At 36.1% G+C, this 23,633-nt stretch overlaps 1 protein-coding gene and 1 long non-coding RNA gene across 7 annotated transcripts in view; one reads left to right on the forward strand and one right to left on the reverse strand.

The window, feature by feature from the left end:
• Positions 1-23,633, reverse strand: part of MACROD2 (mono-ADP ribosylhydrolase 2) — a 2,138,630-nt gene that overhangs the window by 1,203,143 nt on the left and 911,854 nt on the right. The gene's annotated exons all lie outside the window — the stretch shown is intronic.
• LOC110208332 (uncharacterized) overlaps positions 13,356-23,633 on the forward strand; it is a 47,156-nt gene continuing 36,878 nt past the window's right edge. Inside the window, exon 1 of the long non-coding RNA XR_002324462.2 lies at positions 13,356-13,479. This is a non-coding gene — a long non-coding RNA (uncharacterized LOC110208332). The remainder of the gene's footprint in view (positions 13,480-23,633) is intronic.

Below are 23,633 nucleotides of genomic sequence, written 5' to 3' on the forward strand. Positions count from 1 at the left end.
AAAACAGAATTCACTATATTCCCTCTCAAATCCACCCTTTCTCCTAACTTCCCTATTTCTGTTGAGAATCCCACCATCCTTCTAGTTATTCAGATTTTTAACCTAGGAGTCATCTTCAATACTGTATGTATATAAATGACATTTCCTCTTTCTTTGACCTTTTTAGGTTATATCTACTCTAAAGACATTTATTCTAAAGATATCCCTCATCTATATTATCTCTTTCATCTCTTTGTGTGTATGTATACACAAAAATATTTTTAGTAATTCTGTGGCAGAAAAGACTAGAAATGAAGGGGGTGCCCATCACCTATGGAATAGCTGAATAAATTATAGTATATAAATGTAATGTAATATTATTGTGAGATTAAATTAAAATTATGAAAGACATGATTTCAGAGAAACATAGGAAGACTTAGATGAAGAGATAGAAAGTAAAATGAGGAGAACCAGAAAATGAGATCAACGAGCCAGTGCCAATTTATACTATATGACCAACTTTGTGAAAGGAAAGAGTTTTGAAAGACTTAAGAACTCTGATCAACATAATGATCACCTATGATTCTAGAGGATGAATGAGAAAGAATGCTACCCACTTCACAGAAGTAATTGAACACATAGAATGATTCCAGAATTGAACATCCATTTTTAGACATGGCTAATATGAGATTTTGGTTTGCTTATACTTAAAAGGGTTTTTCTTCCCTTTTCTTCTGGTTGGGGGGTAGTGGTAGGTGAAAAAAATACTTTCGGCTATACATACATATATGTATCTATGTATCTACACATATGTATATACACGTGTGTGTGTATATCCATGAGATTATATATATGCATATATATGTGTGTGTGTGTGTATGTGTGTATATATATACATATATATATACGTATATATATATATATATATATATATATATACACATTCACGTATATGCTCTAAATGGGAGGCATGAGCCAGTGTCAATAAATACCTCATCTCCATTTTTTACTTCATAAGTGGATGACAGTTTCTAACTGGTTACCATCAACAACTGATGAGTATGATTAACCCAGGGATACTATGGTCAAGGAAATAGAAAGTAAACAAGAGTCCTCACCACCATACAACATCTGGAAAATTTCATTGACAGGAGAAGCTAAGTGCCATACTCCTCACCTCTCTACTCTACCCCTCTAGTCTCACTTTTCAAGAGGGAAGCGGAGGTGAGGGGAAGAAAGGGGACATCCTAATGTCAAAAAAGATAGAGCTTCAGTACCATTATGCAGCATCATGTGATTGAAGCTAGATGAGAGAATGAAATTTCAAGCTTTGATCACTTTACTCCCCCTTAAAAACCATTAATTTCTCATGGTTGCAGGATAAAATTCATACTCATTATTCTGGCATTTAAGATATTCCAAAACCCATTAAAAATATTGCAGATGGCTAAAGAAAAAGTGCCAAGATATAGAAAATAAAGAATATTCCATTTTGTCAAAACACTGAGACTTCATGAAAGGGACTAGAATGGGATAACAAGGTAGGTTGGAAGTAGTTTTGTGTATATTTCTGATTAGGATCAAGAATATGTTCTTAATTATGGGAACCATTAAAGCTTTTTTTAGTAAAGGTATGCTATGACTATCAGGGTATTTTGGGAATATTACTCACATAGATCTGGGAAAAAAAGATGGGATACTACTGTGCCAAAATACATACATATATATATATGTATACACACACACCACACACACACACACACACACACACACACACACACACACACGAAAGAGACTTCTGGGAGCCAAGATTGTAGAATAAGAAGTAAATCACTCTCACCCTCCCTTATTGACCTCTAAAAGCCCAGAAAATATCATACCAGGAAAAACTCTGGTACAGCTGAGGGAGCAGAAAGACAAGGATGCAGCCCTTGTAGCCCAGGAAGCTTAGGGAATTAATGGGAAAGGTCCTTCTCACTCTGTGGGAGGAGGAGCAGTACAGGACAGGAAGCATCCCAGCAAACCAGCAGCAAGCCCCATCTCAGCAAACCATGGGGAGATCCTGAGCTCCGGGGTGGTGGAGCAAGCAAGGGCCAACACCAGGACCCTCCCACTGAATGCCTCAGCACAGGCAGGGGAACCAGTAAACACCAGCTTGGAAAACTACCACGTGTGCCGATGGTCTCCAGCAGCCAAACCTTGTGCTTTAGCACAACTCCAGGCTGGCAGACTTCCTCCGGCAGAAAAACATTTGAGTGCTTTAAAGAACCCTGGGAGGGCAGGCCTCCCCCAGTGACCAGAGTCCCAAGAGCTCCAGTGCTGCTGACCTCAGCTCAGCACCAGGTAATCTGGAAGACAGCTACAGCCTCCAGCTGCCAGCACCTGAGCCCTTAGCACACAAAGCCAGTGACCAGGTAACAGGCTCCCAGAACAAGAAGCTTGGTTCAGTGCCTCCTATGCTCCAGCAGGAGAGTTCAACTTTAAAAGCCAGGAAATAGGCAAACACCAGGAGCAGAAAGCAGAAACAGACAATGACCATAGATTCTTATTATGGGAACAGGGGAGATCAAAGCACAAATTCAGAAGAGGACAACATTGTCAATATACCCACATCTAAAATCTCAAAGGGGAATATGAACTGGTCTCATGTCCAAAAAGACTTCTTAGAAGGGCTCAAGAAGGATTTTAAAAGTCAAATAAGAGATACAGAAAAAAAATTGGGAGAGGAAATGAGAGGTATGCAAGAGAGAGTCAATAGCTTGGAAAAAGAAGGACAAAAAATTGACTATAGAAAACAAGTGCTTAAAAAATACAACTGGCCAAATTGAAGGGAAAAAAAGGACATTGAAGAGATCAACTTCTTAAAAAGCAGAATTGGCCAAATGGAAAAGAAGACACAAAAACTTCAATGAAGAGAAGAAATCCTTAAAAACCAAAATGGGCTAGAATTGTGCAAGTGGAAGCTAATGACTCTATGAGACAACAAAAATCAGTCAAACAGAAACAAAAGAATGAAAAAATAGAAGAAAACATAAATATCTCATTGGCAAAACAACTGACCTAGACAACAGATCCAAGAAAGACAATTTTAAAATTATTGGTCTACCTGAAAATCATGATGAAAAAAGGCCTGGACAATACCTTTCAAGAAATCATCAAGGAAAACTGCCCTTAGGTCCTAGAACAAGAGGATAAAATATTCAACAAAAGAATCCACAATCACCTACTGAAAGAGATTCCAAATTGCGAATACCAAGGAATATTGTAGCCAAATTCCAAAATTACCAGGTGAAAGAGAAAATACTGCAAGCAGCCAGAAAGAAAGAATTTAAACATCATGCAATCACAGTCAGGATTACATAGGACCTTGCAGCTTCTACATTAAAAGATCAGAGGGCATGGAATATGATATTCAATGAGGCAAAGGAGCTTGGATTACAACCAAAAATCATAATCTTTCATGGGAGGAGATGGACATTCAACAGAATAGGGGACTTCCAAACCTTTCTGATGAAAAGACCAGAGCTCAACAGAAAATTTGATCTTCAAATACAAGACTCAAGAGAGGCAAAAAAGTTAAACAGGAAAGAAAAAAAAACAACATACTATTAATAAGGGCAAACTGTTTATATCCCTACAAGGGAAGATGACACTTGTAACTCTTGAGAACTGTCTTGTTATTACATTTAAAAGAAGTATACATAGACTGAAGGCATGGTTGACTTTGATGTGATGGTAAAAAAATCTAATTAAGTGGTAAAAAGGGATTGTTCTGGGAGAAGAGGAAAGGAGGAGGTAGACAGGGTAAATTATATCACATGAAAAGGCACAAAAACCTATTACAGTAGAGAGAATGAAGGGAGGGAGATGAGCATTGTTTGAGTCTTACTCTCATCAGATTTGGCTCAAAGAGGTAATAATATAATCAGTTAGGTATAGAAATCTTACTTAACCTATAGGGAGTAGGAGGAGAAAGGAGAAAGAAAAGGGAGGGGGAGGGAATAGAAGGCAGGGCAGACTGAGGGAGGTGGTGGTCAAAAGTAAAACTCTAGTGAGGAGGGAAATGGAGAAAGAAGAGAGAAAAGTATAAACATGGGGGAGGGGAGGAATAGGGTGGAGAGAAAGACACAAATAGTAATCATAACTGTGAATGTGAATAGGATGAACTCTTCCATAAAATGGATGCAGATAGCAGAGTGCATTAAGAACCATAATCCTATAATATGTTGTTTAAAAACCTGGAAAGTCTTATACAAATGATGCTGAGTGAAATGAGCAAAACCAGGAGAATATTGTACACAATAAGAGACATATTGTGTGATGACTGACTTTGACAGATTTAGCTTTTCTAAGCAGTGCAAGGATCTTAGACAACTCCAAAAGACTCATGATGGAAAATGCTATCCACATCCAGAGAAAGAATTTTGGAGTCTGAATGAAGATGGAAGCATACTAGTTGCTCTCCTTTTCTTCTGTTGTTTTGTTTTGTTTCCTCTTTCTCATGGTTCCTCCTATTAGTTCTAATTATTCTTTACATTATGACTAACATGAAAATATGTTTAATATGAATATATAAGTAGAGCCTATATGAGATTGCATGCCGTGTTAGGGAGAGGGGAGGAGAGGAAGGAAGAGAAAATTTAAAACTCAAAATTTATGGAAGTGAAGTTTGAAAATGAAAATTAAATAAGCTAATTATTTAAAAAAAACTATGAAAGAGATAGTTTCAGAAAAAACTGGGGAAGACTAAGGTGAGTGGTGCTAGACTAGAGGTATGAAGACCAGTTAGGAACTAATATCAGTAGCATCAGTAAGAAAGCATAAAGGTCTAGACTAATGTATTGACACTATAGGTAGAAAGAAGTGAAAGGATGCAAACAAGATAGAATTGAGGGACTTGGCAGTTTATTAGAAGTAAGAATCAAAGATGGTTTTAAGATTGTATTGCAAAATTGAGTAAGTGAGAGGATGAAAGTTATACCCAGAACAGCCTTGTGTGATGTGAAGTAATATCTCTTGAGCTCAATCACAGCACAGTCTTGTATTCATGAACGAAAAAATCACATGAGAGAATAGATCCAAGAGTTATGTGGCAGACCTGCCATTTGCTCCGTGAACACTACTGGCTCCTATAATGAAATTTTGTGTTATAACAAGAGAAATGGAGAGCAGGCAGAAATGATGACTTTTCTGCCTTCTGGGCCTGGAAGGCTATTTAGGATTTTAGATCTAGAGCTGGAAGGGGCCTTAGAAGTTATCTGGTACAACTGGCTCACTTAAAATATTAGGAAACCAAGGCCTAGAAGGTTCCACGACTTTGCTAAGATCATTTAACTTTGCAGAGAGGTTTTGAATTCAGGTCCTATGACCCCAAATTCAGTACTCTTTCTATGACACCATGCTTCCCTTTCAAAAGAAAAAAGAAAATCTACTTATAGGATGAAAATTTACCATATTCTTCACAATAATGAAAATATTTATCTCTTCATACTAGCTCAGAATACTAGTAAAATGACAGAATTATTCACAGGAGCATGTTTTATTTCCATTTGAATTTTATGTAATGTTTGGCCTAAGATATCTTGTCTACTGTATTATTTGTGATTTGTTTGAATAAAATATTTACTGGAACTTGAAGAAGGGGGTCTGAAGATTTATTCACAAACTTGGATAATGTAAAGCAACCAGCTGCAGGGTAAAGAGCACATAATTGTCCTAATTCAGAGAAAATACAAAAATCTGGCTAACTCAGCAGAAAGGTTCATAAAGCAGCTGGACAACAGTAAATCAGTTAAGCTCCAAAACTTATTCAGTGCAGGCATACCTCGTTTTACTATGCTTTGCAGATATGCATTTTTTGCAGATTAAAAGTTTGTGGTAACCCTGCATCAAGCAAGTCTACTGGCACCATTTTTCTAATAGCATGTGCTCTCTGCATCACATTTTGGTAATTCTTGCAGTGTTTCAAACTTTTTCATTACTATTATATCTATTATGGTGATCTGCGGTCAGTGATATTTGATGTTACCAGTGTAATTGTTTTGGGGCATCATGAACTGTCCCCGTATAAGACAGCAAACTTAATCAATGAATGTTATGTGTGTTCTGACTGGCCCACCGATGTGTCTCTCCCTCTCCTTGGGTCTCCCTATTATCTGAGACACAATTAAGCCAATTAATAACCCTACAAGGGCCTCTAAGTGTTCAAGAAGAAGGATGAGTCAATTGATGTGGCAAACTTCATTGTTGTCTTGTTTTAAGAAATTGCCAGAGCTACCTCAACCTTCAGAAACCACCACTTTGATCATTCAGCAGCCATCAACATTGAAGCATGACCCATGCCACGAGCTGAAGACTCAGATTTTGGTTAGCATTTTTTAGCCATAAGGTATTTTTTAATCAAGGTATACAGATTGAGTTTTTTATAGACATAATATGATTACATATTTGATAGACCACAGTATTTAGAGTAAACATAACTTTTATATTCACAGAGAAACCAAAAAAGTTGTGACTCACTTTATTGTGATATTTGCTTTATTGTAGTGGTCTAGAATAGAACCTACAATATCTCTGAGGTATGCCTGTACTAACCAGCAACATGAATTGCAGGTCAGAAGCTCAGGGTTATATCTAGAGCTTTCAGGGATCTTAGAGGGTACCTAATCCAACCCTTTCATTTTATACATTCCCAAATTCCCAAAGGTCACACTTGGAGTAAACAGGCTAGTAGTTGGTTTTAGTTGTTGTTGTTGTTGTTTTCACCAAGATTGAATGATGGTAGGGGCATGAATGCTTTGGACACATTATGGTTTGCCAAAAAATTAAGGCTTTAGCACTTATTCACTGAGAGATTCGCAAGCTATTCAATATCTATCTATCTCAATTTCTGGATAATAATGTCAATCTTCTTTCAGTGCTTTGAGAAATGGACAGGAGAAAGGAAAATATAATGAAGAAGTCAGGAAATATGAAGTACTTTTGACCTGTTCCCTGTATCCAGAAAGACTGAAGAACAAAAGACTAGGTAGCATTTAGTATTACTAATAATACTATTAATTATAACTGCATCACTGTATCTATAATATCAATCTATGTACTCCTTCCGTGATGTGAATAGCAATACAGCAATGCTTGAATATCCTGTTTGACTCTTTTTTTTATATTCCAACTTAGTCTCCCATAGTAGATCCATGCTGATTTCCTGGAATAATGTGAGCTGTCCATCTATCACATCATACGACTGACCCTTCTTTCTTCTCCTCTTCTCTACTTTCCTTCCCTCTGGTCTTCTCTTTTCTCTTCCTTTGATTTGTCCTTGCCTTGGCAAGCTTACTTTTTTTGTTTAGACTTTAAAGTTGACAAAGTCATTTTCAACAACACTGTAAGATAGGTAGAAAAAGTGGTACTATCTCCAATACATAGATGAGGAAACTAAGGTCCACAAGACCAGAATTCAAATTGTGCCTTATGATTCCAAGTCTACTATTCAGTCTACTATTGTACAATAATGATTGTTTTCCCTTTAAAGTCTTTTCACCAAAAGGTGGTCTGCTAGAGGCAACAAAACATAAGCTTTTTGTTGAAGAATATAGGATATGTTACTTTATTTTGTTTTGTTTTCCATGTACATAAATGAAAAAGCTGCCATGCCAAAAATTGCGTGGCTCTTAAAATACCAATTAAGGAAACAAACTATCAAAAAGCCTTCCTGAGTCTCATAAAGAAATCAGCTCATTATAATAGTTCTCAGAATGGGAAAACAACTAATTGTAATTTAGAAGTTTTCTTAGATTAGATCAACTAAAAAGAGTTAGAGCGAAGGCAAGATGTATGTGAACATATAACATGGCCACTATATTGTCTATTCCCTTAATACTCTACAGGCTACAAGGTCTAATTTTAACATTAATACTTTTGTATTATTCTGTAGGGTCAGGAAATAAACACCATGAACTACAGCAAATTGAAATTCTTTCTATCAGAGACTGGTATAATAATAATAATAGCTAATATTTATATACCATTTTTATAATTTATTACTTTACAATTTATTACTAAATAAAAATTTGTCATTTTTCAGTCATTTCAGTCATGACCAACTCTTTGTGACCTCATTTGGGGTTTTCTTGGTAAGATAGTGGACTGGTTTGCCATTTCCTTCTCCAGCTCATTTTACAAATGAGGAAACTGAGACAAACTGGGTTAAGTGACTTGTCCAGTATTACAACAGCTAGCTGCCCTATACTAAATAATAATGTATTACTAAATAATAACAATAACAATTTATTACTAAATAATAATAATTACAATTATTTCATTTGATTCTCCCAGGACAACAATCCTGGGAGGTAGGTATTACTACCTTCACTTTACAGTTGAGGAAACTGAGGCAAACAGAGATGAAGTGACTTGCCCAGGATCACATGGTTAGTAAGTGTCTTACGCCACATTTGAACTCTGGCTCTCCTGACTCCAGGCCTGTTACTCTATCTACTGTGCCACCTAGTTGCATGATTGACAGTTTCAGTCCTGAATATGTTTCTAAAGGGACGACGAAAAATGTTTAACCAAAGGTTATTGGTAGTGTTTAAAAAAATATACTAATAGCTTACTCTAATATAGATAGCACTCTAACGTGTTCAAGGAATTTTACTCACAGCAACAATAATAACGGCTCCATATATATTGCTTTAAGGTATGCAAAGAAGTTTATAAGCATTATCTTATTTGATCTTCAAAACTCCATTCTATTACTAACAGTGTTTTACTGATAAGGGAACAGAAGCTGAGAGGTAATCATGCCCAGCACCACACAGCTAGCAAGTCTCTGGGTCATAATTTGAACTTAGGTCTTCCTGACTCCAAGTCCAGTGCTCTATACATGATGCCACATAGCTACTTAAAAAAAATAGATGGTGCTGGAATTATTAGTAGTAGTATGGAACTGAAAACAGAAATCATCTGAAATAGATGCTGTAGAGGCAGGCTAAGAAGCATCTAGCACCAGCCAATATAAACACCATACATGACATAGAGTAGGAGTTTTATGATTATTTACTGAATTAAAAATGAGTTGAAATGAGACATTGGTCACATGTGTACTGGAAGATAATTCCCTTGCTGTTTTCTTCCTCGAAGAGGGTTACTCATAGCTCTTTAGTGCTAAAGTCAAAAGTCAAAGATCACATTCTTTAGGAATGTCTAACAAGAACATTGAGAGGACACTTCAGTGGAATAAGCACTACAAAGTACTGACAGACAACTAGACTTGAATACACCAATGGAGAAGAAAGGGATGCAGCTCATAGACGTAAGAGCTCCTGTAGATAGACATGAGTAGTCTTAACAATCAATGTTTACTTTATTTTCACTCCTTCTGATGTTTTGGATTCATTTGGCTTGCTACAATCATAATTCTCAAATTAAATTGCTTAACTCTGCGTTTGGTTTAGGAGAGTTTGTGGAAGCTAGAACAATCTTGGGAATATAATATTTTCTTAGAAAAATGAGTTGTCAAACAAATCAAAATAGCACTTAAGCTGCTTCCGTCCCACCTGCACCCACTTCCTAACATAGGAGATATTACAGGGCATAATGATCTGTTTTTAAGGAAGGATAGGGTTTTAATGGGTAAGTATATAAATGACTGTAAGTCGCGTTAAATTCTTTGCCACCATTGTTTTTTTTTTTAATGTAGTTCCCCTCAAAGGAGGAGAAAGGATAGATAGATAGTCACCTTTGATTCTTCCAAGGAACACAAAATGCTATAAACATGTTTTTTGCCCTCCTCACTGAACATGTTTTTTGCTTTGCTTCCCAAACACATTTTCCTTTCCTCCTCCATACTTCTGGCCCATCCATTTCTAACTGTCCTTGTGACTTTCCCCCAAACAATCTGGTAAATGTTTTATAAGGGGACATATTATTATTGGATTTGTAGATGTGTAAATATTCCAGTTTTAGCAATAGAAATAGCATCAGCACAACGTGTTCATAAAATACAGTAACTACAAAAAACTGTCTTGCCAACAATATTAAAACTAGACACTTTAGACACTAGGAAGAAAAGTAAAAGTCAAGATGTGACTGTGAAATGATGTCAACTTGGAAATCAAGATCTATATTTTCAAGCACCCATTTTGCACTAAACTGAAGTCATTTGTTCCCTGGGACACAACTGATATATTCATTACCAAACAAAAGTAAAAGAGGAAGGGGGTTTCTTTAGTTTATATTTCATTTCATGAGGTAAATTTCTTAGCATTTCAAAGGATTACAACCAAAACCCCAAAGATATTTTTGGTCTCATGCTGTAGTTTTTCTTCTTGGAAAAGGAAATACAAATCCACTTCTATCAAACTTTGGGGCAATAATTAGATTTCCTGAAATCTAAATTATTTTATACAATTCCATAACACCAAAGTGTGAGAACATGCACACCTGTGGTGATGATGGTTTTTCTTCTCCTATCTCCTCGTTAGTGTGAGAATTTGATCAGAGTAACTAGAAGGTACCAGAGGAGCTGCAATAATCCTACCAGAATCTTTAAGAGTTTTATAAATCTTATATAATGTCATGATGACAGATTTTGCCAAGAATCCTATATAGTTTCTCCTCCCCCAGGGAGGGATCAAATTGAGGGGCAAATTTTTAAACTTCTAGTCACAGCACATTCTCTGGAGCCCAAACTTGGTCTGATCAGTGTCTCCCCAAGTGGCCCAGACTGACACTTATAATAAATACCTAAGGTCACAAGGTGTTTACTTGATTTAAGAGGGTTTACATCCTTTTGGAATTTTTTTTTTTAGTGAGGCTGTTTTAGGGAGGGTAGAGTAAAGAAGGAGAGGAAAGGCCAAGGTAGCAATGTTCAATCACCAGGCTTTTCCTGAGACAAAAGCTCCCCTTTAACTCAGGGCTGACCAACCCCAGGAACTACTTGACAAATGTATAATTACTGCTTCATCAAAGTCCACCTGAGCAGAACCACAAGGGCCTTTTTCCCTGGGTATATTCATGGAAATATGGGGCATTGGGGCATTTTCTAGCAGTCAAGCTTTGCTACTAAGCCTATCTACTCCCTTGGTAACCAGTGGAAATCACTCTACGGCCCCCCCATTCCCATTTTTTTTAACAAGGAAAGACCAGTAAAAAAAAATATTTTACAGAGGATATAAATGCTTTTAAATTAAGTGGACTATGGTCTGCCAACTTAATGAGCTGATAATGAGCATTACTTATCTAAACCTGCTTTTACCCTGAGTCACACCAGGTTAATGTAAAGTTTGTTGCCCTGGTAGATTTCTTTGGCTTAGGAGACAGGCCCCAGTTTTGCTGAAGTGATTTTTTCTCTGCAAATAATCTTATGACTTCCTTTCCTTTTATTTAATGTAAAAAGATGAATTTTTTTAAAAAATATTATTCTTTCTGTGATCAAGGGCATTAGATTTGTTCTCTCATTTTTGCTACATACAAGAACAATGTAAATTGTACTTCCAGTGATTGTACATCAGAGGTACCTAACAAATATTTGAACTGAATTCAAATGAATCTATACTCTAAATTGACACTCACTATAAATCGGCACTTTCTTTGTTCAACTATAGTCCTGTTCCTAAGGGTGAAACTGAGTCCCTAAAACCAGGGCCAAGATTAAACAAAAATAGATCAAGAAGCTTCATTTGTAGTGTGATCTGAGGAGTGTCAAGAAAGGTCCCCCTGTCCCTAAAATAGCCTTCTACTATCTCAGAAAAAGACAATAACAGAGATAGAGACAGAGACAGAGATAAGGACAGAGAGAGAAACAGTGACAGAGACAGTAACAGAGAGACAGAGAAATGTCCCTTCCAATGTAAAAACGATCTGCAATAACTCGCAAATCCAACTATAAGGCAATTATTAAAATGTTAATAATCCACTTCCTATTTTTAGTAAGCAGTTATCAACTCTGAAAATTTTATCTGTCTTGAGTTTATCAGATTAGCTAAAGAAAGTCACTTAGCTGGCCCCTGACGAGATAGAAACAAGAAAGTTTTTTTTTTTAAAGGTAGAGAAGGGAGAGTTGTATTTTAGGTTTTGATGTTAATCAATCAGTCACTTATTAATTGCCCAGAACTGTGGTGAACATCTGATATAAAAAGACAAAAGCGGAATGGTCCCTGATTTCAGAGAACTTACATTCTAACTGGGAGAGAGCATAAGCATATGCAAAATATATACATAATGAAGACAAGACATTTTTTAGGAGGGAGTACACCAGCAGTTGGAGGAAATCAGGGAGGGGTTAATACGCTGCTGGAGCTGAGTTTTGAAGCAAGCCAAGGATTTACCTCTTTTCATATCACCAGTGCTTACACAGTGCCTGGCACGCAGTAGGCAATTAATAAATGTTTATTGAATTTAATTCCAAGAGGAGGGAGAGCATTTCAGGTGGGTGGGGGAAGGTTAATGGGAGCAGAAAAAGGTTGCCAAGTGGAGTAGGGGATAGCTTGTAGGCTCTGGGTGCCTGATAAGGAGGATACCTAAAAGTAAGAATAATTCTTTTATTTTTTTTTCTTTTTAGGCAATTGGGGTTAAGTGACTTGCCTAGGGTCACACAGCTAGGAAGTGTCAAGTGTTTGGTCTGAGGCTGGATTTGAACTCAGGTCCTCCTGACTTCATGGTTGGTGCTCTATCCACTGCACCACCTAGCTGCCCCAAGAGGGCAAAAGGGATGAAAAGACATTGAAAATAAACTTCACTAATTTCAAATTTTTGTATAGGACTATCCACTTCCCTGCAAGGTCCTAAAATTCTTCTCAAGCAATAAGAGATAAAATCATGCTTATTATTTTAGTGTTGTTAATTTTATTATACTCTTGATTCTTTGAAAATGGTCATACATATTCCTTGCAGTAGCTCTACTACATCTAGAATATTGGGTGAGTCAGAACACCCCAGACTCTGTCCACAATCAAAACAAATAAACAAACAAAAAAAAGAATTTGTTGGACTTGCACTCACCAATGCTACCTTGAATTTGAGTCTATTTAGCATATTTAGAGAGGCATAGGAAATAGACAACTTGGGCACTGGCAAGTAAATTTAAGCATTACCATGTTCTTGCAATGTGGGAAGACATTGAAAATTATATTCCTCAAAGTTACTGACAGAGGTAGGAAATCCCTGATCTCTTCAATAACACCTGCCATGATTTTTTTTGAAGGGTTTACTTTTGACAGAAACTATCATAACTCAGGGTTTTGGGTTTTGGTTTTTTTTTGGTTGAATGAGACATTTTTTTTGTTAGCAAAACAGCTGAGAGCTCTTAGAACTTCCAACCTCTTTAGTTCAATTGATACTTTATGACATCATTCAAGTCTAGATTTTTATCAAATGAATACCTTGTCCTTCCACCTGGAAACTGAAAGTGGGATGTGTCAAAAAAAAAAAGCCTTCTGTTTTTTTCTTCTTTTAACATTTTAACTTCAGCAAAAACTGCCTGAAGGGAAAGCTTTGAAGGTAAGTATTAACCCCTCCCTGCAAACCTTCAGAGCCCTGCACACAGGTTGCTTTCACAGTGTAATATAAATGGAGTAATGAACAGAGATGAATGTACCTCTGAGGCCCTTCAGTCCTAACAATGTGTAAAGCCCATTTAACTATGTACAATTGATGAAACTGTAATTTATACTGAGATCCCAAAATAATTAATTTCCATTCCTATCATAACAAAAGCATTCCAGAATTTGAAAACATATAGGTTACCTACCTACATGCCCTCCCTTTTCTCCCCCCCCACCCCGGCTGCACTGTAGGTAGCAGAAGAGAAAGCAAGGCCTTTGCTGCTGTTTAACTTTTTACTAGTATATGACTTACCTTGGTGGCTGAGTTTACGTAAGCAATGAGAAACAAAAATAGAATATGCTTAAATAATTCTCTAGTTTTTCTATTCTCTCTTTATATATAGATATAGATATGAATGCAGATAGATGTATCTAGATATAGATATATTTCCATTTATAGATTTATTCATTTCTAACATTCTCTTTCTCTACATATATAATATATATATATTTATACATACATATACATATGCATGCATACATATACTTACACATACACGTGCATATTCAGAAAGGAAAAATCTATAGATAGATAAATGAATAAGTATATCACAGGAGGTTTAAACTGGAATACCAAATAAACCAGCAACCAAGAGTTTAATTCAGTTCAATAACCAAGGTTTTTTAGCATTGTTTTTGTTCTTTTATCTGTGTAACTTACTCCAATATCTTGATAAATGGGTATCAATATGGGTGCTCCCTCCATTCCTTTATGTCCTGTGCAATTCTTATCCATGCCCTAACCATCAATCATCCATAGTCAGTCCCTCCCACCCCCACCCAGCACGCTGGGGACCTTCCACCATATGTCTTGACCTTGTGTTGGTAGAAAAAGCAAGCTGTTCACTTTGGTACAATGTACCAACTGGACCGGAGTCGGAGTACATTGGTTCAACTACCATCTTTGAGGCTTACTACCTGTGTGACCTTGGGTAAGTCTTTTTGTTACTCAAGGCCTCAGTTTTCTTATTTGAAAAATGAGATTGATTAGAGATCTCTTCTGGCTCTAGTTATTTAATCTCTCACTCTCGCAACATTACAGCCCTCTCTCTTTTCCCAGTAATGTATTTCTCAAGTGATTTATTTTACCATTTCTTTTCTGTGAAATTATTTACTAACAATAACTGCAGTCTATTTTGCCCACCATGTGCTTCTCCATTGCCCTTCGAGTGACCTATAGTATTTGTTTTTCAGAGACTACAGTATTCTAGGGCTCAGAGTCACACTGCATCACTGACAGGACATTAGTGCTTAAAAGAATCCAAGCTATAAACATGTGAAAAATACTCCAAAATCACTAATAATTAGAGAAATAAAAAAATAAAATAAAACAACACTGAGGTTCAACTTCACAAATAGTTTGTTAGCATACATGAATAAAAAAACAAATGCCAATTGTTAGAGGGGCTATGGGAAAATAGGAACACAGGTGACATGATGGATCTGTGAAATGGTTCAGACATACTGAAAAACACTTTAGAACAATATCCCAAAATTCACTAAACTTTGAAAAATCTTTAACCCAGTAATATCTCTTCTAGGCCTATACTTCCCCTTCCAAAAGATCAATTAATAAGTAAAGTATTAACATGCACAAACAAAAAAGGTCACCATCCATTGGGGGAACAACTGAGCAAATTATAGTATGTGAATGTAAAGTAATATTATTACATCATAGAAATTGATGATAAGGTCACACATGTTAACTGATACTGTGTGAAGTGAGCAGGACCAGGAAAACAATTTATCCAGTAACAATAATACTGTAAAATATTTACTTTACTTAGATTTTGTATAAAACATAAGTATTTTAAAGAAATACTTTAAAAAATTCTGACCAATGCAATGATCAACCATGACTCCACAGGGACTAAGATGAAGGCTTCTGCCTACCTAGTGATGGAGGGGTAATGGAGTCAAAGTGAAAAATAACACATGTATTCTTAGACAAAGCAAATGTGTGAATCTGCCTTGTCTAAGAAACCCACTTATTTACAAGAATTGTGTTTTCTTTTCTTTACATTTTTTCTTTTCATTTTGGAGAAGAGATATGAAGAAATGGGAAGCCAGTAATAATGTTGCCTCTCTGAAAATAGAAGAATAGGAGGAAAAAAAAGCACTTTTTAAAACACACAAAGGATAACAGAGAGAAATTCAGAAGACAACAAAAAGAAACAGGGAAGCCTTTTAACTAAAATGGTGAATTTATCACATATATTTAAAAGCAAGAAGTATATAATAGAGAGTTATAGTTTTGTCAACTATCTTTTATATTCTACATTTTATGCTGAAATGTTCATTTTTGGTTGTGAAGTTTATAATAAAATATTTTGAAATGAGAAAAAATAAATCTGTGATGCTGAAAAAGGGGCTTGGATTCATCTCAGGGGTTCATTGATAGCTGCTACTACAAATTATATATGAGTCAGAAAACTGAACGGAATAGTGAGATATTGGTTTATGGGTTGAGCACAAAGATGAGATACAACGCTAAGCACTAAAACCACCCAGGAGAAGAGTTTTAGAGGCAGCTGGGTATCGGTGTAACAGTTTAAATAACTTAGAATTAAGGAAGAGCTGGGTTCAAATCCTGCATCAGACCTTTACTAATCTCTGTAATTTGGTTTCACCATCAGTAAAACAGGGATAACAACACCACCTACCTCATAGGGTTATTGTGAGCATCAAATGAGATAATATAGGTAACATACTTGACAAAACTTAGAGTTATATAAATGCCAGTTGTTATTTTTACTATTAGACTGAAAGCTCAATGACAACATGGTATGCTATAGTATCCAAGAAAGCTAATGAAACCTTAGACTACAAAGAGAGCTATGGTATCTAGCACCAACAGGGCAATAATCCCATTATACTATGCTCTAGTCACAACCATCTGGAATGAAGTGTTCCATTCTCTAGGTGTCAATTTTAGGAGGGATATTGAGAAGATATAACATGTCCAGAGGAAGGAATTGGGATGGTAACTGGTTGAAGGAACTAGGGATGTTTAGCATATAGAAGGCAAGACATAGTGGGGAATATGATACTTATGTCCGAGTATTTGAAGGGCTGTCATGTGGCAGAAGGATCTAACTTATTTTCTTTTGTCTCAGAGGGTAGAATCAAGAGCAATGGGTAGAACTTTCAAAGAGGGCAATTTTTGACAGATGACAAGAAAAAAAATCCCCATGATTAGAGCTGTACTAAGGTGTAATGGGCAGTTGTGGGAGTTAGCAGGTACCCCTTCACTGGAGATCTTCAGGAAAAAACCTCAGTGATCCTTTGCCAAAGTTGTTGTAGAGTAGGCTTTTTTTTTCTTGGGTATAGATTAGACTATATGGACTGTGTGGTACCTCCCAACTCAGAAATTCTATGAAATATTTCTGTAACATAACTAATCATGCCCAAATCTACCTGCTTTATAATTTAACATATTTGTATATAAACTCTTATTTTTAAATGTGGTCTGCATAAATAATATATCTCACTAATCTCTTACTAATTTATCAATTAAAATGTCTAATTGTTCATAGATTGGAATGGTTAAGATTTTTGGTTTAAAGATAACTTTTTGCTTCACCCTTTTTCTTACTTTGTAAGAAATGTGAGCTTCAAATATTGGCATATCTGTGAATTTTAGGCATAGCATAAATGCCACTGAACTTCTGAATTATGATACTATTTAACTTCAATTAAACAGACTTCAAAAATTGTAACAGCTCATCACTTATAATATACAAATATAATACACCAAGATCTGGTTAGATGGCTTTCTAAAGGCACACATGCATATATAGCAAGTCAATTTTTAATATGTGTTGGACATAATATCAAGATAAGATACTGAATGCTAATGACTAGAAATTTATGAAGAGAGTACCCTCCATGAAATTGAAGAAAGCTTACCTAAATAAGGTATCAAATGCCCCCCATATAATCTTTTGTCAATTTTTTTAAAGTCACCAGAGCAGATAACATCTGGATGCTTGTAATCTGAATTTATCTGAAATCCCAATGTAAACAACTTCTCCAATAGTGGAGAAGTAGTTAAACATTCCACTGGCTTTGGATAATTGAAACCATCTTCTAAAAAATTACCTTCAATTACCGGACTCAGGGAAAGAAAGAGACAGCTTTTGGCAAGATTCCAGTTCAAAAAACTAAAAGAAAAAGGTTCATTTTCTGGCCTACAATGAGAGATCATTAAAGGTTCTATTGTGTTTGGAGAGGAGAATCAGGGATGTGTGGCCCTCCCAAAGAATATAACACAGGATTAGAGCCTAAAAGAGAGGTGCCATGGGCACTTATTTCATTCCCCTATATCAAAGAAAGACCATATAAAAAAACTTCAAAGACAAAGGAGGCTTCATCAGATCATTGCTTTTTTTTTTTAAAGTTTCATGGATGGAAACTGCAATTGTGCAGCCATCTTCTACCCTTTATATTCCTTGCAATCTATAAGTATGCACATGCACAAACAAACATAAGCATGCAAACACAAATGAAGGTATATTTGCATAACTTTTGGAATTTTAGGCTGTATATAATTTCAATAAAATTAAAAAGACTTCTGCTCTATAATATGTATTGCATTAAGTGCATTGCAGTCTTCTTATAAGAACGCTGTTAAATCCTTTCATCTTTCTACTGTCCTTCCTTCCCATAACATCTTCTGTCTCTGGGAACGATGGAACTAAAGAATTTCCTTAAATCTACTTACATTTTAAAGGCTGTATGGGATCAGTGAAAATGTATAGCATTACACTAGACTAATTATATATTGCAACAGTCAGCTAGTCAGCCCTGATGTCAACCTACTACATTACTATATTACCAATGATAATAAAGTTTTGACGGTAATTTGAAACATCTGCAAAAAATACCATCAAAGCAATTGAAATTAAGACAGTAGTAGAGAAGTATATCTACTTATTCCAAAAGGAAATGCAAGAATTTTCTGCATTTTAACCAAGTGTTGAAATAACAATTTATAACACCGAAGTTCTGTGAATATAGAAAAGCCATTGCATTTTATTTGTCTTATAATCAGCCCATTAAATCAGTGCTGCCAACATCCTGCTATACTGCAGGTAAAAATGTAACCTATGGAAAGTTCACATCTTATTAAGAAACATCACCTTTAAAAACATGAGACTGCAGGAACCAATACAAAATTAGGCAGTTACTTTTCCCACTTCATGACTTGGAAAATTGTTCATGTCAAATTGCATTAAGACAGTTTTTTTAAAAAATGTTCCCTTTGATATAATTAATGTTATTTTTTTAAATAAAAGTAAATATGGCACAGTGGCTCAAAGGTCAGACCAAGGAAGACCTGGGTTCAAATCCTGCCTCTGACACCTACTTGTAATGTGACCTGGGATAGGTCATTCGTTCCCTAAGTTCTCTATGCAGCTCTCTAAGATGTTAAATTTCAGAGAAGGTACTTACTTGCATTGGCAGAGGGTGTTCCCTCATCTAGGATTTCCCTATAGCAAGGAAATCACAGATCTAACACTGTCCCTATCCTATAAAAGTAGTCATAATCAATCAATCAATCAATCCAATCAACCAGTATGCATTAAGCACTTACAATATGACAGGTACCATGCTAGATGCTGGGGCTACAGATAAAAAGAATGAAATAATAACTTCTCAAGGAGTTTACATTCTAATGGGAGGTGGGAGGTGGGAAACAAGGACATATATTAAGTGTTTACAGAATAAATATAAAGAGAGCAAATATGAAGTAGTTAAAGACAAGGTCATTTGAGAGGGAAAGCATTAGTAGTTGGAGGAATGTCTTCATGTAGAAGGCAGTCCTTCAGCAGGAACTTGAAGTTAGAGAGGGATTTTATATAGCAGGAGGTATGGGAGACAGTCAGCGGAAAGTCAGGGAGAGAGGAGATGGAGTGTGATATTTAAGGAATAGAGAGAAGGAAAGTTTGACTAGATTGCAGGGAACAGAGGGGGAGGGAATGATTGACATTGAGGATGAGGTTTGGGCAAGATTGCAAACACTCACAATTGTTTTCATGCTGTTATTTACTGTAAATATATTGTCAGGGTATTAATGCCACCTTCCTGCTCCAATGGAAAGAGTTCCTGTCTTGGAGTCAGAAGACTTGGGTTCAAATCTTGGTTCTACCACTTGCAATGTAACTTGTACAAGTCACTTAAGCTCTCTAGGCCTCAGTTTCCCCATCTAAAAAGTGAAGGGTTTAGACTAGATGATCACTAAGGTTTCTTTGAGCTCTAGATCTGAGCTCCTACAACACAGGACATTATGTCCCCTTCCCTACCATGATGGTGTATTTCCCACTTGTTGGTCCATGTGTCAAACTCAAACTTTTTGGTTCTTGCCTCAAGATATTGGAGAAGTAGAAGAGCAGCAGTCTGTAACTATCAGGACACACAAGTTCAAGTCCTTACTCTGGCATTAAGAACCTATGCAACCTTGATTTGAGAGATGGTCTTCAGTCTTAGCCACCTTGTCTGTTTAAAAGTCTGCATCCGGAATGGGGGATTCCATCTAAATCATGTTATTTAGTAGATCTAGCCTAGCATTCCCTGAGACCAAAAGAAAAAAGAAAATCAACTGATTTGGACAGAATTACAAAGTTTGTAAAGTGGCAGGGCAGAATTTAGACTAAGGTTTTCCTTACTTGTACTCTATCCACTAGCCTAGAACATAGTGGACAAAGTGCTAGATCTGGAATCTAGGGTCCTGGGTTCAAATTCCAACTTTGACATTTACTGTTTTACCTTGATTATGTCACTTAATTTCCCTGGGCCTCAGCTTCTTGATCTGTAACCTGAGGGGTCAGAGTAGATATGCTACCTCTAAGGTGTCTTTTAGCTCTAAATTTAAGTTGAATAAATGAATATAACTGAATAGTATGCATTCCTTTCCTAAACATGAGCTATAATTTTTCTGTTGTTTGATGTAAATTTTAATAAATAGATCTAGAATTTATACATGCTTAGGTTCTGGGTATGTTGGCTAAAAAAAAAATCTGCCTCATTACTTTACAGTCGCTCCTACTACCTAACAGCATAAATAAACCCAACAGGCAAACATAATTTTAGATCATTTTATCACACAGCATAGAGATTTTGTCTTCTGGCATTTCCTTAAAGATCGAAGGCAGTCACACATTTTTTTTTCTACTAATCTGAACTTTGGTACCCACATTCTAACTTTATGACAACAAAGAGTTGTAGCTTACACAATGAGCATCTTAATTATAAAGTATGTATGTGATACAAATGTTTGGGGAAGATAAAGTTTATAATTAGGTGACCATCAAGCACTGAGTCTGCTGGGATTGAAGGTCACCTCTCATAAAACAAACTCTCTTACAGAACCCAAGGCAGCCATATATCTAGTGACACATTAACTTTTAGCCAGGGCCATACAAAGAACTCTTAGTCAAAATGAACATGTCCACTGTATGGTAAAGCTGAAATTGTGTCAGGTTTTGTCACTTCTTCCGGTAATCAAGTCCAAAATTAAGAAATTTGACCCTCGGTCCAAATGATTAGATCAGCAAGTGAAGGCCATCAGTTTGGGTGAGGCACCATCTGCTCCACTCACAAGGAAGGCCCAATCACTGTTTCTATGCCAACAATGAGAATTACCAGAACTAAGTGCTACTTCCTTGTCAAAATCCAAAGGTTGATTTCTGTCAGATTAAAAAGAAATCACTTAGTATGAGCCCACTCCTTATCTTTTGAAATATCTTTTTTCCCCATATAGTCCCATGCTATTTTACAACTAATGTTTCTTACGTTAAAAAAAAAATGCTAGAATCCTATATGTCATTAAAAAAAATAGGGTTACTACTGATGCCTTACCTCTCTGTGAAGGGATTAAATTTCAAATCCCTTTTATTAAGTCACCAAAATCCAATTTCATCAGCTGGAAATATTTTTCACTCCATTTTACCAACATCTGACCCTTGATAGCTTCCTCTAGAAGGTAACCCTTGTGTGAATCAAGCAAAGACTAGCATTTCTTCACTTTGTCAAAAAGAAGACCTTGTTCAAATAGATGCATTATTTCCACCACACACTTTATGGCTTCAGTCAAAAGGTGTCATATGCAAATATAGGATAAGTGATCAGAATTTACTTGATAACAGAAAGGGATAGTTGTCAGATGATAACTATTATTTATTACATTAGTGTCTATTATATTTATTACATCACCTGGTGGAAACTTCCAATACATATGAAAGGGGGGGGAAAACTATAGGAAACTGAAGGAGTCAGTGGTGTGGAATGTAGTCAAAAAGCACACTTTATATCAATATTTATTCAGGGGAGCAGGGAGCAATTACTTAAAAATGTTACTAAACTAGATAAGTGAGTAGTTATGGCAGGATTGTGTGATATGTCCCAATTGTACTTCCTGATTTAAACTCCAGGAAAGAGCATTCCTGCAAAAGGACTTGCAAATTCAAGCCTGTGCTGTTCTTAATGCAGATCAAAAAAAAAAATGGAATCCAGGGAGGATAATAATTATTCTTCTGGTTTTTTGTTTCATTTATTCTTCCTAGGTTCTTTTTTTCCCCCTTAAGGTTCCTGAGCTTTTTCTTGTTGTTGTTGTTCTCCATTTTTGAAGCTTCTTTTATTCTCTCTTCTCTGAACTTTCATTTTTTCCTCCAGATTGATTGGGTTGTATTGATCTTCCCTTTATGTATGGCTCCTTTACTCAACATTATCTCTCCACTGTGTAAATCTTCTTCATAATGACATGCCTACTAACTAAGGGATGAAATGACTAAAACCTGTTTCTCCAAACTGAAATAAAGAGATATTAATTAAGTTCATTTGGCTATTTATTAAGTGATTAGACTAGAAAGTGAAGCTGATGACTTTGTGTAGCTCTGCCTCAATTAAATCCAACCATCTTCCTAATATCACTGCTCCTCTTTGAGAATGAAGGATGAACAACTGTGTATGAAGCACTGGTATATGCTGCAGATAAGATATATAGTTATTTTAGACACTGGCCTCTGCTGATCATGAAATGTGGGGATAGTCAACCAGAGAATTTTTGTAGGGAGGATGTCTAGCTTTGGAAGTTGGTGTCATGGGGAAAAGCCCCAGCCCCAGCAGAGTCCCTTTCCCTCCCCCTAATTCACCAGCACCTAGTTCAATTCTCTATGTAGCTTATAGGATATGAAAGAGACCAAAAGTAAGCATGTGTCTGACTGCAAGTGTTTTGTTTTGGTACACTTTGAAGTTCTTCAAAAATGAAAGGCCTGAATATCAACTCTGTTCCTTAGTTCTTTCTCCCATGATTTTTTTTAAGGTTAATTGCAATGGCTGTAATGAACTTTGTACTCAAAATATTGCTTTCCTCCTATAAGATCCTAGATTTCTAGTTTCTTAATTTGAAAGAAGGGTGAAAGTCAAGATTTAGGTTTTCATTCTGAACAAAGTGAACTGTGTAATTAATCAACTGCCAATTTGACCTTTGTAAAACTTTTCAAACATACACTGACATGTGTTTAAACACAATTCACACACCTTATCAAAAAGCTACCCTTTTTCTCTTTGGGATGATAGTAGGGTTGCTCTGTGTATTTAAGACTGTTTACAATTTGCTATTGTACATTTGGAAAGGATAATTCTTTTATTCTTGCTGCCAATCAGTAGCAATGATCTTTTTATGTGAATTCTTCTAACCATAGAACTAAAAACTAGGTATAATTCTGGGAAAAAGCAAATCTATTAAATGTCAAATGAAAGTTATTTTGAAGTTGCTATTGAGATTATCACAGGTGCACTTGTTAACAGTGTTGGTAAGGCTTGAACTGGCTGCCTTGTGAGGGAGACTAAGTTGCTAGAAAAAAAGTAATGTGGGATCAAAAATAGAAAGCATAGTTTTCCACTTGAGTGGCAGCTTTTTTTAAGCCCTCAAGAGACAATGTAGAAGGAGCAACATGTTCCAAGCAACATGTGATAGAATCATGGGAGCAGCAGCAGTGATTATTTTATTTATTTTATTGCATTTATTAATTTATTAATAATAATTAT

Source organism: Phascolarctos cinereus, unplaced genomic scaffold (assembly GCF_003287225.1).
Source record: "Phascolarctos cinereus isolate Bilbo 61053 unplaced genomic scaffold, phaCin_HiC Scaffold_2;HRSCAF=192, whole genome shotgun sequence".
NCBI lineage: Eukaryota > Metazoa > Chordata > Mammalia > Diprotodontia > Phascolarctidae > Phascolarctos > Phascolarctos cinereus.